The sequence below is a fragment of the Melospiza georgiana genome, chromosome 5 (genome assembly GCF_028018845.1).
Source record: "Melospiza georgiana isolate bMelGeo1 chromosome 5, bMelGeo1.pri, whole genome shotgun sequence".
Lineage (NCBI taxonomy): Eukaryota > Metazoa > Chordata > Aves > Passeriformes > Passerellidae > Melospiza > Melospiza georgiana.
In genome coordinates, this window is record NC_080434.1 from 14,260,998 (window position 1) to 14,273,314 (window position 12,317).

The following is a 12,317-nucleotide window of genomic DNA, read 5'->3' on the forward strand; positions in this document are numbered from 1 at the left end:
GGAAAACTTTTCATCCTAAAGAGGACCTGTCCTCCACAAACTTAAAGTAGAAATTACAGTTAGTTCCAGTAATTATCTTATTTCCTAGTATGGTATGTTGGTAAAAAGATGGATATTGTAAATAACCATGTCAGTAATGGATATGAAATGTAACTTCAGAGAAAGCTCAAGAGGTATTTCTTGTCACTCTGAAGCATCCAGTCCTACAAAAAATTGTTTACTACATTTCTGCAAAATGTGATGCTTGCTATGTATCTTTCAAGCAGAGAGCAAAATGTGGTTTAATTCTTCATCTCCATTCCCCAGCTCTGGGTAAGTCTGTGGCTTGGGGTGGAGAGGAGAAAGGCTCCAGGCAGAGGAATGAGACAAAATGTTCTTGTGGTCATTCATGTGGCTTGTCGTCAGCTCCAGGGGAGGCAGGCACAGCTCTTGTGAAGGCTCTGGCAGCACTGAAACCAGCTGGGATTGCAGGAAAAGATGCACAGAAGGAACAGTGTTGTGAAGAACCTGTTTCTCACGTGGAGGGAGCCCATCACAATCTGTAAAGCCAACACTGCAGTGATGGAAAGTTGTGGAGGGCTCTGAGTGTATATGAGCATCAGGTCACTGGTGCTTAAATATGACACTTTCTGCAACCACACAGCACAGATGCACAAAGTCCCTGTTCCTAGAGGGATAGCTAGGAGACTTCTTTTTGCTTGGAGTGGTGCACAGGCAGTGAAAAGGGCAAGCACTTGCCATCATGAGCAGTGGGGAGAGCAGCTGCCCACCACTCCATGGATGCCTGCCTGCTCTGAGGCATCTGTCCTGCAGCCAAGGGTCACTTTGCCCACTGGAATATCAGCTCTGCACAATGCTTTTCCTGACGCAGACAGCAAATTATCCACACTTAAGCTCCACAGGGGAACTTTCCCAAGAGGAAGGAAAACCAGAGGGAAAAATGAAAATAACATCCTTCCTCTTCCAAAGAAAACAGTCCTTCTCCCAGATGCCTAATTAAAATGCAAAGGTTTAATAGACAAACCAGCAGAAGGCTTAATCACTGTGACTCAGCTCACAGAAAGACATCCAGCATTGAGCTGAACAGCAGCAGATTGTTGGCTTCCTTTGAGGAGAGACTACAGTTCATCATTCCCTGGAAAGTGCCGGATGGTTTGATTGCAGGGGATGTAAGCAATGGCCTGTCATCTCTCATTTGTAAGGGAGTGAGACTGGTGAAAGAAAGAGGTGAGGACAGTCAGGAGAGCAAGCCTGGAGTCGCAGGCTCACAGAGCTGTGGTGGAGGTGTGGGCTCATGAACCACCCAGATGTTCTTCCCTTTCATACTGGATCATCAGCTGAACCCAAACCTTTTCCAGCAGGCGCTTCCTGGGTCTGATCTTGAGTATCTCACTCCTGCACAGACAAGTTTGGGTGACATTTAAGTATGTCATAAAAGCCTTGATGCCTGAGCATCCCCAGGTGCAGGTCTGTCCCATTGATCCAGTACCACATGGGCACCATGAGCCTCAATTCTCCTTTCTCACTGCCCTTCTTCCAGCCAGAATTGTGCCCTCTACTCACCTTTACTGAGGTCCAGTTTTGTGCCACTCAGCTTAGGCATTATATATTTTCCAGTAAACTGTATTTTCAAGCTGGGCACCTCATAGCATGCATTATGTTTATATATACATTTATGTGTTTTTAGAAATACATGTGAACTTAGCACCAATATTTAGTTGTGTATGATCTGTATGATATAATATGAAGTTCATGACATGTTATGGAAAAGAAATTAAGATAACAGGCATATAATTTTTCTTGTGAATTCATAAAAAAACTCCATGAATGCTTCTGGTCAAGAAAAGACTCACAAAAACAAAACAAAAAAAAACATACTTTTTTTCAACATTTGTTAAGTAAATTTAAAAAAAATAGATTTTTAATAGCCTTTTACTTGGAAGTTAGTGTGTTCTAAAAGTTTTGAATCAGATGGAACATTTTAGTCCAGTGGAAGTAACGCTGAGAAGGGAAATATTCTGCAAACAAATGCAACTTGAAATTGGGATCAGAGGCTGAAACCATTTAGTTTTTGTCTCTCTCAGGTTGACTGGTGAATTGAGGAGATTAAGTGCATGGCTTCCGCTGTCCCTCCACACAGGAGTTCAGGAATCCTGCTACCCTGGATTTGTGACCACAGGAGCTTGTGAATCATGAAAGAACATTTAAGCAGAGGACTCTGACTACAAATAAAAATACATCTTTGCGGAAATTTAATGTGAAGATAATTCACAGGTATGTTTATTGGGAGGAAATCGTTGCATAAAATGTAGGGGTAAGGTAAAACATTGGTTAAAATACCACCCAGGTAAATCAGTTTCCCAGGCAATATATGGAGAGTGCTGCCATTTAACTGCTCTGAGGCAGCCAGCAAAATTCTAGAGCTGTCTGCCAAACAGCTAGATGTTGCTGATGGAAAAAATTAGCCTCAGTACATTGGCATCTGGAGTCTGTGACTGCCATCCAAAAAGAAAAGGGACTGGTGCTGTGGAATTGGGTAATTGCACTCCAGAAGCCTACCACAAGTCTGCTGTGGCTTTGTCATTAAAAAAAAAAAAAAAAAAAAAAAAAAAATTTTTAATTTTTAAAATGTTCTTAATTTAAAAATAAGAGTTTGAAAGTATAGAAAGTAAGATGTTAGGGGGAAACATACAGTTAACTGGATAAAAACAATCTCAGTTTCTGTGTGTGTCCGAGTACAAAACAGATATATATGCTTTTCTCTGCATGTGCTGGTTTGTGTTTCAGAGTACTTGTTTCTGTGTCAACTCTGTGTCCATTTCACAAGGAATTACACACTCCATTTACTTGAGATTCCAATGTATATTACTTGGGAAAAAAACCCAACAATTTCTGAGTACAACCTATGTTTTAACAATTATATTCCTTCCTCTCTTCCCTGCCCTCTCCCTGCTGTAAATAAATAAACTGGGGGGAGGGAAGCTGTCAGTTACCAGCTGTCACCCCCTGTTGTGATTCCCAGGGTGGGAGTGTAGCTGAAGTAACCACAGTGGAGCAGCAAGTAGAGATAAATTACCAGTTCTTAATCTGAAAGCATTCTTATTCATAGGAGAAATTTACAGGGATCATGAATTTTAGTTACCTGAATTGTCACAGTTTGCTTTACTGCTGATGTCCCAGAGATGACACTGAAATCACTCTGCTTACATTTCTGCATGGCACTTTCTTTTGAAGGCTTTAGTTGCAGGTGTTAGGAGTCCTTCTGTCCAAATGAACAATGACACATACTTCTCACATTTGAAACTTCGTGGAAAATCCACTTAGTAATTTTCCCATTGAATTAAAATTCACTGTATTTCTTGTACAAGACTGACTGAAAGATGGTGTAGGTTTAGAACCTCAGGCCCTGAGAACATCTAGTTCTCAGACAGGGATATGTTCAGTGCTAAGTTACCTGTTCATAAGAATTCAATGATTTAACAATGACAGGAAACTGCACAACGTGTGGATTTCAACATAAGATTGTAATTCAGACTTTGCTGGATGTCTTTTCTTCCTATAGTGTTATTTTTGTGTGTGTCTGTGACAGTTAATTAACCTCACTTCCTATGAGCAGAGCAACAGATAGGTAGTGGTTCATATGCCATGGTGGAATACCCATGGAATAAGACAGCACCTGTCTTGTTCTGCCTGTCACAGCCTTTCTATACTACAGCCAAATGTGAAGAAAAAGGGGAGGAGAAATCAATTACAGCTGAATTAATTGTTGGGTGAAAATATCTGACGTCAAGAGAGGAGTTCAGAGGTATTTTGTTGGAATACAAATTTGTTTGGGATGGTAGACATACTGAAGTCAGTGCTAATTTGTAGAGGCAGTTCTTGTGTGCTTTAATAATGGCAGATAAGAAGCATTAGTGAATAAATATTTGAAATTTTTTAGTCATTTCTGGAAAGCTATTTTTCTTAAAAATTAAATGAAGAAGAAACAGAATGCATTCACTAAGAAAAAGGCAAGACAAACGTTAGTACAGGGAGAAACCACATTGACTCAAGCACAGCAGCTTAGGCAGCAAAGCACTTAAGCAGGTACTTAAGGTAGGGCACATACCTATCTGTTTTTCTGAATCATTGCCATGATTACAGGGCGTTTCATTTGTTCTCTGTAGTGTCCTCTGTTCCAGAGATCTTTTTGCTTTCACAAAGAGATCGCGGTCATTAATCATAAGGCATTAACATTCCCACCACTGGGATTATGAATTACATTTCTGTAATAAATGTGAATGCCATTTCCCTCATCTCCTGTTCTTTCAAGAGCCCTAAAAGTTTTATTTCAACTTTCAGACTTGCACTGAGAGCTTTGGCTAGGAGTTCGTGCTTCTGGCTCGCTTGAGCTAATTTGGCAAGTAATTTTAAAACAACTTCTATTGTACATAGAGCTGCAGGGTTTGAAATATTGCTCAGTCAGCTCTTACTTCATGAACAGTTTGTTTGATTAGGTGCCCAGGTGAAACACAACCGGGGAACCTGGTGAGCTGTAAGCCTTCCACAGGGAGGAGGAAATGAAGTGGATTTGTTTGGTCCTTGGCAGAGCGTTCCAGCTGTTCGGCAGTTGTGCAAAGGTGTGTCGCCTCCCCCTGCCCACCTTTCAATAGCATTGCTGCTGGATTTTTTGAAAAGTTCTGTTCTGAAAACTCCTGTGAGGCATGTCCTTGGGCATCCAGTGGAGTGACCATCTAAGTGGGTCTTGTCTGTGGGCCTTGACTTGGCTTAAGCTTGACAAGCTACCAAGGCTTGGGCAACACCCAGTGTGGGCAGGAGAACCATGCTCAGCCCTTACCAAGGGGCCATCCAAGTCCTGGTGCTCCCAGAAGGGTCAGCTGCCTGTTGAGCATGGGCTGTCAGGACTCATATTTTGGATTTCAACTTCTAAACTTGAGTTTGATTTTATGGCTCTCAGGACTTTTTGTGGACTTTCATTTCTTAAAAGGTTCCAAAAGCTGCTTTGGCTGTGGTGGATTTTACAGCACCTATACAGTGATCAAGCTGAGCTTTTCACCAGGGCCCTGGTGTGATCTGGCTGTTCGGGGTCTCGGCTGTTTCCCACTGGCCATGGTGGGCCCCTATTGGAGACACAAGCCCACAGGCTTCAAGGTGGGTTTTGGGATGTGAAAAGTGAGGATGCAGGCAATGCACCCCATCGTTCTGGAGAGCCTGGCTCCCAAGGTCTGTGAGGAGGAATCCCAAAACTACTGACAGAAATCCCAGCAACAAAGAATTTACCTTCAGCAAGGAATTTATAGAAAGTATAAGCATGAGCTGTGGAGAGAAAGAAAAGCAAAGGAAACCAAAAAACCCCAGAGCATTTGTTTCCAAATTCTTCCTGAAGCAAGACATACTGTATCCCGAGGACAGAACAAGAAAATAGATTGAGTTTATATAAAGCTGCTTGTGGAAACCTCCCTAGTAACAAAATGAGCTAACAAAAACCAAATATCAATGAGAATCCAAATATTCATCTTTAAAATCACTGAGCAGTAAATTACACATCACAGACCTCCTCAGTCTTCTGGCAAAAGCTGCAGAAATGGAAACTCTTAAATGCAAATAAAAAATGTGTTTGTTTAATTCTGCACTAAGAGCAAGTCTCTGGACAAGCTGCATTTTCTAAGTAAGGCCTTTTTTGCCACCTGAGTGGAAGAATGCCTTATCCAACACAACCTACAAAGCATTTAATCAGTCCTGATGGCAAATTTAAATTGGCAAATTCCTTTCTGCCTTGCCCCAAAGTAAGGAGTTTGGTGCATTTCCTAGGACAACTTGAAAGAATTTTTCAGATATTCCTTACTATATTCTGCAATCTTAAAATTAATCCAAATGAACTGTGTGGGTTTGGTGACCACCCTCTGTCAGGGGCTTTTATGTGTTCTCAGCCAGGGGTTGGATCACATCATGGTGTCATGAGAGACTGCTCAGCCATGTGAAGACTGAACTTCTGCTGTCATCTCGTGAAGCCTGAGCAGGAGAAAGGAGGATCCTGCTGCTCCAGGAGGAGGAGAGGAACACACAGGCAAATGCTTTTCCTGTGTGGATAACACTGGGATACAGGTCTTTTATGTCACCTTTATCTCTGTCATGATGTGATGCCCATGGAGCTTCACCTCACAGGTGCTCTGCTTTTCTCAGTGTTTCATGTGCTGGTGATGGCAAAGCCTCCACTGTCTAAACCAGGCATGGACAAAATAGCAGTGCCTATCTGAGCAGCTACTCATAAGATATCAGAAGGACCTTTACATAACTCATTTTTTTTATTAACTGGGAATAAAGCAGTATGGTATCTGATATTTTATGAAGTAATACACAGTTACTCTTGACATAAGAAGAAGCAAAATGGAGTTGCAAAGCCCTCAAAAGCTATTTTAGTTGTTCTTTGCACCAAACTGGCATAAAAAGCTATACTGATGATTATTTGGCTCTTCTGCACTTTCCCCTTTGGTGAGCTGTGGTGAAACCATGTGAAAAGCCCATTTTTGGTAGCATTTAATTGTGGATGTCTGCACAAGACATTTTAAAGCTTCAGTGATAAATTATAAACTCTTTCTTTTATACATGCCATTACAATTTCCCATTATATTGTTGCAGTGGACTGAACATAGCAGCAAACCAAATCCTAAATCCATAAAGGCAGTAAATTAAATGTGGCTCCAGTGGTTTTGGAGCTTGACCAACAAGTTATCTTTATTAATGCATTCAGGGAAAAGGTCTCATTTTATTACATTATTTTCTTAATGATAAAGGCAGTAATGGAATCTCAGCAGAACACACCAAAGGAATCTTAGTTTGCTGGCATTTGGGTGAAATTTTTGTCAGTGTGTGCTTGGTACAGGGTTAAGACTTGGCAGTGTCCAACTCACTGACTTCTGTCTTGAAAAGCACAGTCTTTTGCTGCTTCTCTGTAGTTGCTAGTTGACATTTTCTTGGCTTTAAATGAAATTTTGACACATAAATCCCACATGTCAAATGATATTGTAAAACAAGCATCCAAGTGTCAGCACATAGCCCAATAGTCTGGGGAGTAGAGAATAGAATAAGGAACACCTTTATGCAGTCTTTCATCTGCATCCAGCCATCTGCAAGTAATTTGAAACCAGTTTCAAATGAAGCTAGGTTGTTTGGTCTGTTAAGGCACACAAAGCCAAAGCAGAAGTTTGGAGTCTTCATGGCTTTTATTGACTTGCTAATAAGTAGATAAAGCCTTTATTTTCCAAAGCCATACTTTTCTCAGATAGCCCATTCCAAAGAAAGCCTAATTGAAATTACAGAAGTCTCTTGCAGACTGCCACAAATTCCATTTTTAAATAGCCTGCTGATATTGAAAGACTTCATGATGAGTCTTTCACTTGCAAAGCAGGACTGGTGGGTTCCCCACTGATGAACTGTTTTGTTGGACTTGGGGAGACATTAATGGTACCAGGTTCCTACAAAACCACACCAACAAAGGAGTGTGGATTTACATGATGATGGGCTGGCTCCAAGATTCATCACTAAAATACTACAGCAAGCCTCATTTTGCTGCCAGCTGCAGTGTGTACTTTGCCATACATATTTCTTTTCTGTGTAGTACCATTGGAAAAACAGAATTCAGGTAAGCCATGATCTAACAGGGGTTGTTTGGTTTTTATTTTCAAGGGCCTTCAGCTGTGGCAAACTGGTATTTAGTAGAAGTAAACTGCACATTCAAATGGTATTTTAGATATGAAGACAGTTATGAATTTCAGATGACACAAAAAGACAGACCTTGAATACAATTATCTCTGTTGCCAAGACAAAGTTGGTTTAGTTGGTTTTCAGCATTTCAGCTCTGCCTGGTATTTCTTCACTTGCAAATGTGTCAGAACTGAATAGCCAGGGTGTGGGGGTAGCTAGGCCCTCCTCATGTAGTTGTTGGTACTTCAGGTGGGCCTTCCAATGGTTATTGGTACTTCAGCAAGTGCTGAGATGCCTTCAATTTGTGCTGATTGTTTTTAGAGAAAAAAAAAAGGCTACTCAAAGCCTACACATACAGAAGAACAAAACAAAATATTCCAATTTTGACAAGCAAACTCTGATGGCACAAGACTGGAGTGGAAGGAAACTCTTTTGTAAGCTACTCAAAATACTAAGGCTTGTAAAAACCTTAATCCTGTTTGGTCTGATTCTTGACTGTTTATGGTGCTGTCTTGGAGTCCCTTGTGGTTCAGTGTGTGTGTGAGCAAGCAGGGAATCAGGTGTTGCAGTCAGAGGTGGTTCCATCGTGTCCCTGCAGTCCTTGGCCTGGCACTGATGGCAGCAGCTGTGCCTCCCTTTGGCATCCTCTATATCCCTGCGAGGGTGACACCAGCACTGCCCCTGCCTGGGGGCTCTGAGGGGAGTGCAGTCCTGGGGTGTCATACAGCTGGTCAACTCATCTCAGAAACACAGGTCAAGGGAAATAGGCACCATCCACTCATCACTGCAGCATTTCTGTCTACTCATACAATACTCATACATTTCTGCACCTCATACAAGGCCACCAGGTGCTTTGAGGGAAGTGGACACAGCCTCAGTGCATAATGCTCCTTTTACAGTGAAACGTGCAGCTGTTGCTCCTCAGCACCTGCAAAACCTGCTGAAGGAAGCTGATAAGCACAGTGGGGCCAGAGGCAGGAGTGTTGGGTGCATTGACAAAAGCCAGCTCTCTGCCCTCTGTTCCAGAGAATTTCACTTCTCCAAAAAATATCCATGAGATGAAACTGCAGCAAATATGGGAGGAACCCCTAAAAAGACTCTCTTCTTCTGATCTCAGGCTCTTTTCCATCTTTCTTCATCAACCTATTTGTTGCAATGGCAGAGAGACTTTTTATATGAGCAGTTAGAGCAAGAAGCGCACCTTTAGAAGATGCACACTGGTAAATATGGGCGTGCCAAGACAATGTGGAGACAGAAATCTCTCTCCTCTATGTCCAGGAACTGTTTGAGACAACAGGCAGGGATGTTAAAACAGTAAATTCCCTGACACTGCTCGATTTACTTCTGTAGGTGTAACCTGGGGGAGCCTGGTCTGTTACCCCTGAGGAAATGTGGCCATTGTTGTTGGATTATATTCTAGTCATCATTTTTTATCAGATGCCTGGCTTTCTCAGGATCTGTTTTGCTATCTGGTTTGAGAAACATCAAAAGGTATTTAACTGACTCAAAATTACTAGTAGCTTTGCTTTCTCCATGCCTCGTACAGCCAATGCCTTGCTTTGCTGACATACGTTCCAGTACACGACACAATTTCCCTCTTTATTCAACTGTGCAGCACAAAAATACAATATAACAGACATTCATATGAGAACTCAGGAATAATAAGTTTTTAGTGATTTACTTTCCTTAGCATCTAATAGCTCACTACAAAAAAAAATTGTCCAAAAGTGTGCTCATTGTAACTTCTTTAAAATCCATGCAGCTCCTGTTAGGGAATATTTTTATTCACACATATTTACTTCAAGCTCCTGCAAGTGTTCTATTTTCTTGAATTATGAATTTAAGACACACAATTTTAGCATACTTGAAGCTGAGTTCACTGATGGACAGTGCTACTACAAAATCATGCAGAAAATTGACAGGACCATGTGTATGATTTGGAATTTGAGACATGTAGAGCTCAACCCATTTTGAGGATGACGTAATAGCACCAAAAATGAATGTGATCCATTTTATGTACTGATCTCATTCAACAGCTAGCAAATTTGAAAGTGTGTTTTCAGAGATAAACCCCACACTTTTCCAGTGAGCGTAAATGGATTTATTCCAACACACTCAGTTTCTCCAGTTCACCAGGCTACAGCAGAAACTGGGTTTATTTCATTCCTACGGGCAGCCAGCAAAGCATACTGACACACTTAAATAGTTTATTCATCTTGTCCATTAACAACAGCATCACAAATCCAGTGATGCAAATTACATTTTGTGGAGTTTAAAAATTCTATGGTTCCATGTTTTTGAGCAATACGCCTAAGTAAAAGGAGAAAAAGCTAGCAGAAAGGTATATTTTTGCAAGAACTGTAATTGTGTTAGGCCAACACAATCAACAGTTTTATGGAGTTTAACTAGCTTCACTCATTTTGTAATTAAAAGTTTCATCAGCACAGCAGACAGAGGGTGGCATTTGTGGCCTCCTTAGACTTTGGTTTGTTTTCATTACAGTGTTGATGCAGTCCAGAGAAAGAGGAAACTAGCACTATCCCAAGGCATAGGCTTATGTAACAAATTTTACATTCCGTGCTTTTTCGTACTCAGGGGTCAGCTGTGTAGCCTATATATTGGCAAGATGCAGATGATACAGGGTGATTGTTTCACACAAGTTCATCTTCTTTCACAGTATGGAAATGTGCAGCTAGCAGCCTGGTAAGCTTTCAAGAAATTATTAATACCCAGAGACTTTTCTTATTCAGAAAACATGTCCCTGAGTTGTGCACCATCACAATAAAGAAAGTTTCTCATAATGCCATCTTGACAATCACCGAGTTCAAACACATTCTGCCTGTATACACCAGCACATAATAGAGAAATTTGGAGAAGCTTCTGTACTTTGGAGAAAATTCCTACAATTTCCTCTTCTTAAATATGCCACTAGCATTGTGTACTGTGTATATATGTGTATAATTTACCAGGTGTATGAGCACATCAGCCACATGCAACATATTAATCTACCTCACCAGCTGGGTTAATCCAGCTCTACAGCATTCAGGACAGTTTCAGAGTCAACATTTTAAATAGCTTGTGGTTACAGCAATGTTTCTTCCCCAATTTTTTTCAATCACCACCACATGTGTTTTAAAATGCAGATTAAAATTTAATCCTCAACCAGGGACACATTTGAGGCGCACATGTGGTTCTGCATACAGGGTGGAATCCAAAGATGAAGTATGCATTTCTCTTCCAGACTTACACCCAAACAGGTGAGAGTGTGAGAGGCTGTCAGTAACAAGAAGGCAAGTTAGGAAGTCTTGATTTAAAGAGGCTTGAGAATTTGGCTATTTGTGGTGCCTGACTATAGGATTTTTCCTAGCTTGCTGCTCCGTGTCTTTCATAACTTTTTTTTCCTGTTATGCCTTTGCAGGAGAACAAAATACAAAATGTTGGATTTGTGTGTCTTGTGAGGAAATGCTTTCACTGATCTGCCACATCTACATAAAACATATATGCTATTCTCAGGATCCGCCTGAAATAATAAAGGAACTTTCTTTAATATCCCTGAAGGCCCTGTGCTGAAAAGCTATTTTTGCTGTTAACACCATGACTAAATAAACAAATAAAATATGAAAAGATAATAGCTTAATTGAAAACAGTTGCATATTAGCATGATTTCTATTAAGTGCACTGATTCTAGTGACAGAGGCTTGGAAACATTTGAAACTTAGTCTTTAATTCAGTCTGCTATCTTTCCTTAAAAATACGGGGTTTTCCCTTGTTTTCTCACTCCTCCCACATCTAGTTGTTCACCATGGGAATTCTCCGTTTTATGCAGATAAGGGTCTTTACTGTCCATTCTAACATGGCAAATTTTCTGTCTGCCTGTTGTAGTCTAAAACGGCCCCTGAGTTTTTTGAGACGTGTTTTGGTTATAAGGTTGAGAATGTGTAGAGGAATAATGCATAATAATACAGCTGGGCCCGAAAATGTTAGGACATTGAGCGTACTTAGACATTGGCCGAATCTTCATAAATATTACTCATGAGACTGTGGTAGGGAAAACCAAACTTCAGCTCCAAAGTGGGAGAAAAAATGTCTAAGATGCTGCAGTAGAATTTGATCCTAATTTCTGTCTAAATTTAAACCTGTAATTCTGAACATCCACTTTCATCTGCTTCCTAACTTCATCTGTAGTTTTCCCTGTTCTCCAGACATCCAAGATGTGCTTCTAAGAAGATAAATATGTTTCCTTCTGGGAAGTCTGCACCAGGGGTGCATGAGTTTGCACACAGGACACCAAGGCTGGAAGACACAGCTGGAAGAGGATTTCAAGATCCACCTCTGTGCATTGGGACAAGGTCAGTTACTCTTCCCTCCTTCCTGAGAAAAGCCTGACTTGGTCCTGGCCATAGAGACCCCACATGCAGCTTGCTGTAGTGCTCTAGTATCTGTCCTGTTGGAAGGTCTTCAAAGTGTCCAATCTGAACATTTTCCTGGCAAGCTGAGCTCTCTACACTTTGTCCTACTCCCAGAGACACAGAGAACGTGTTGCTTCTCCATGCTGCATGATAGGATAGATACTTTCCCCTTTCTTGGTGTTTGTATCTTCAAGTGCTCTGAGT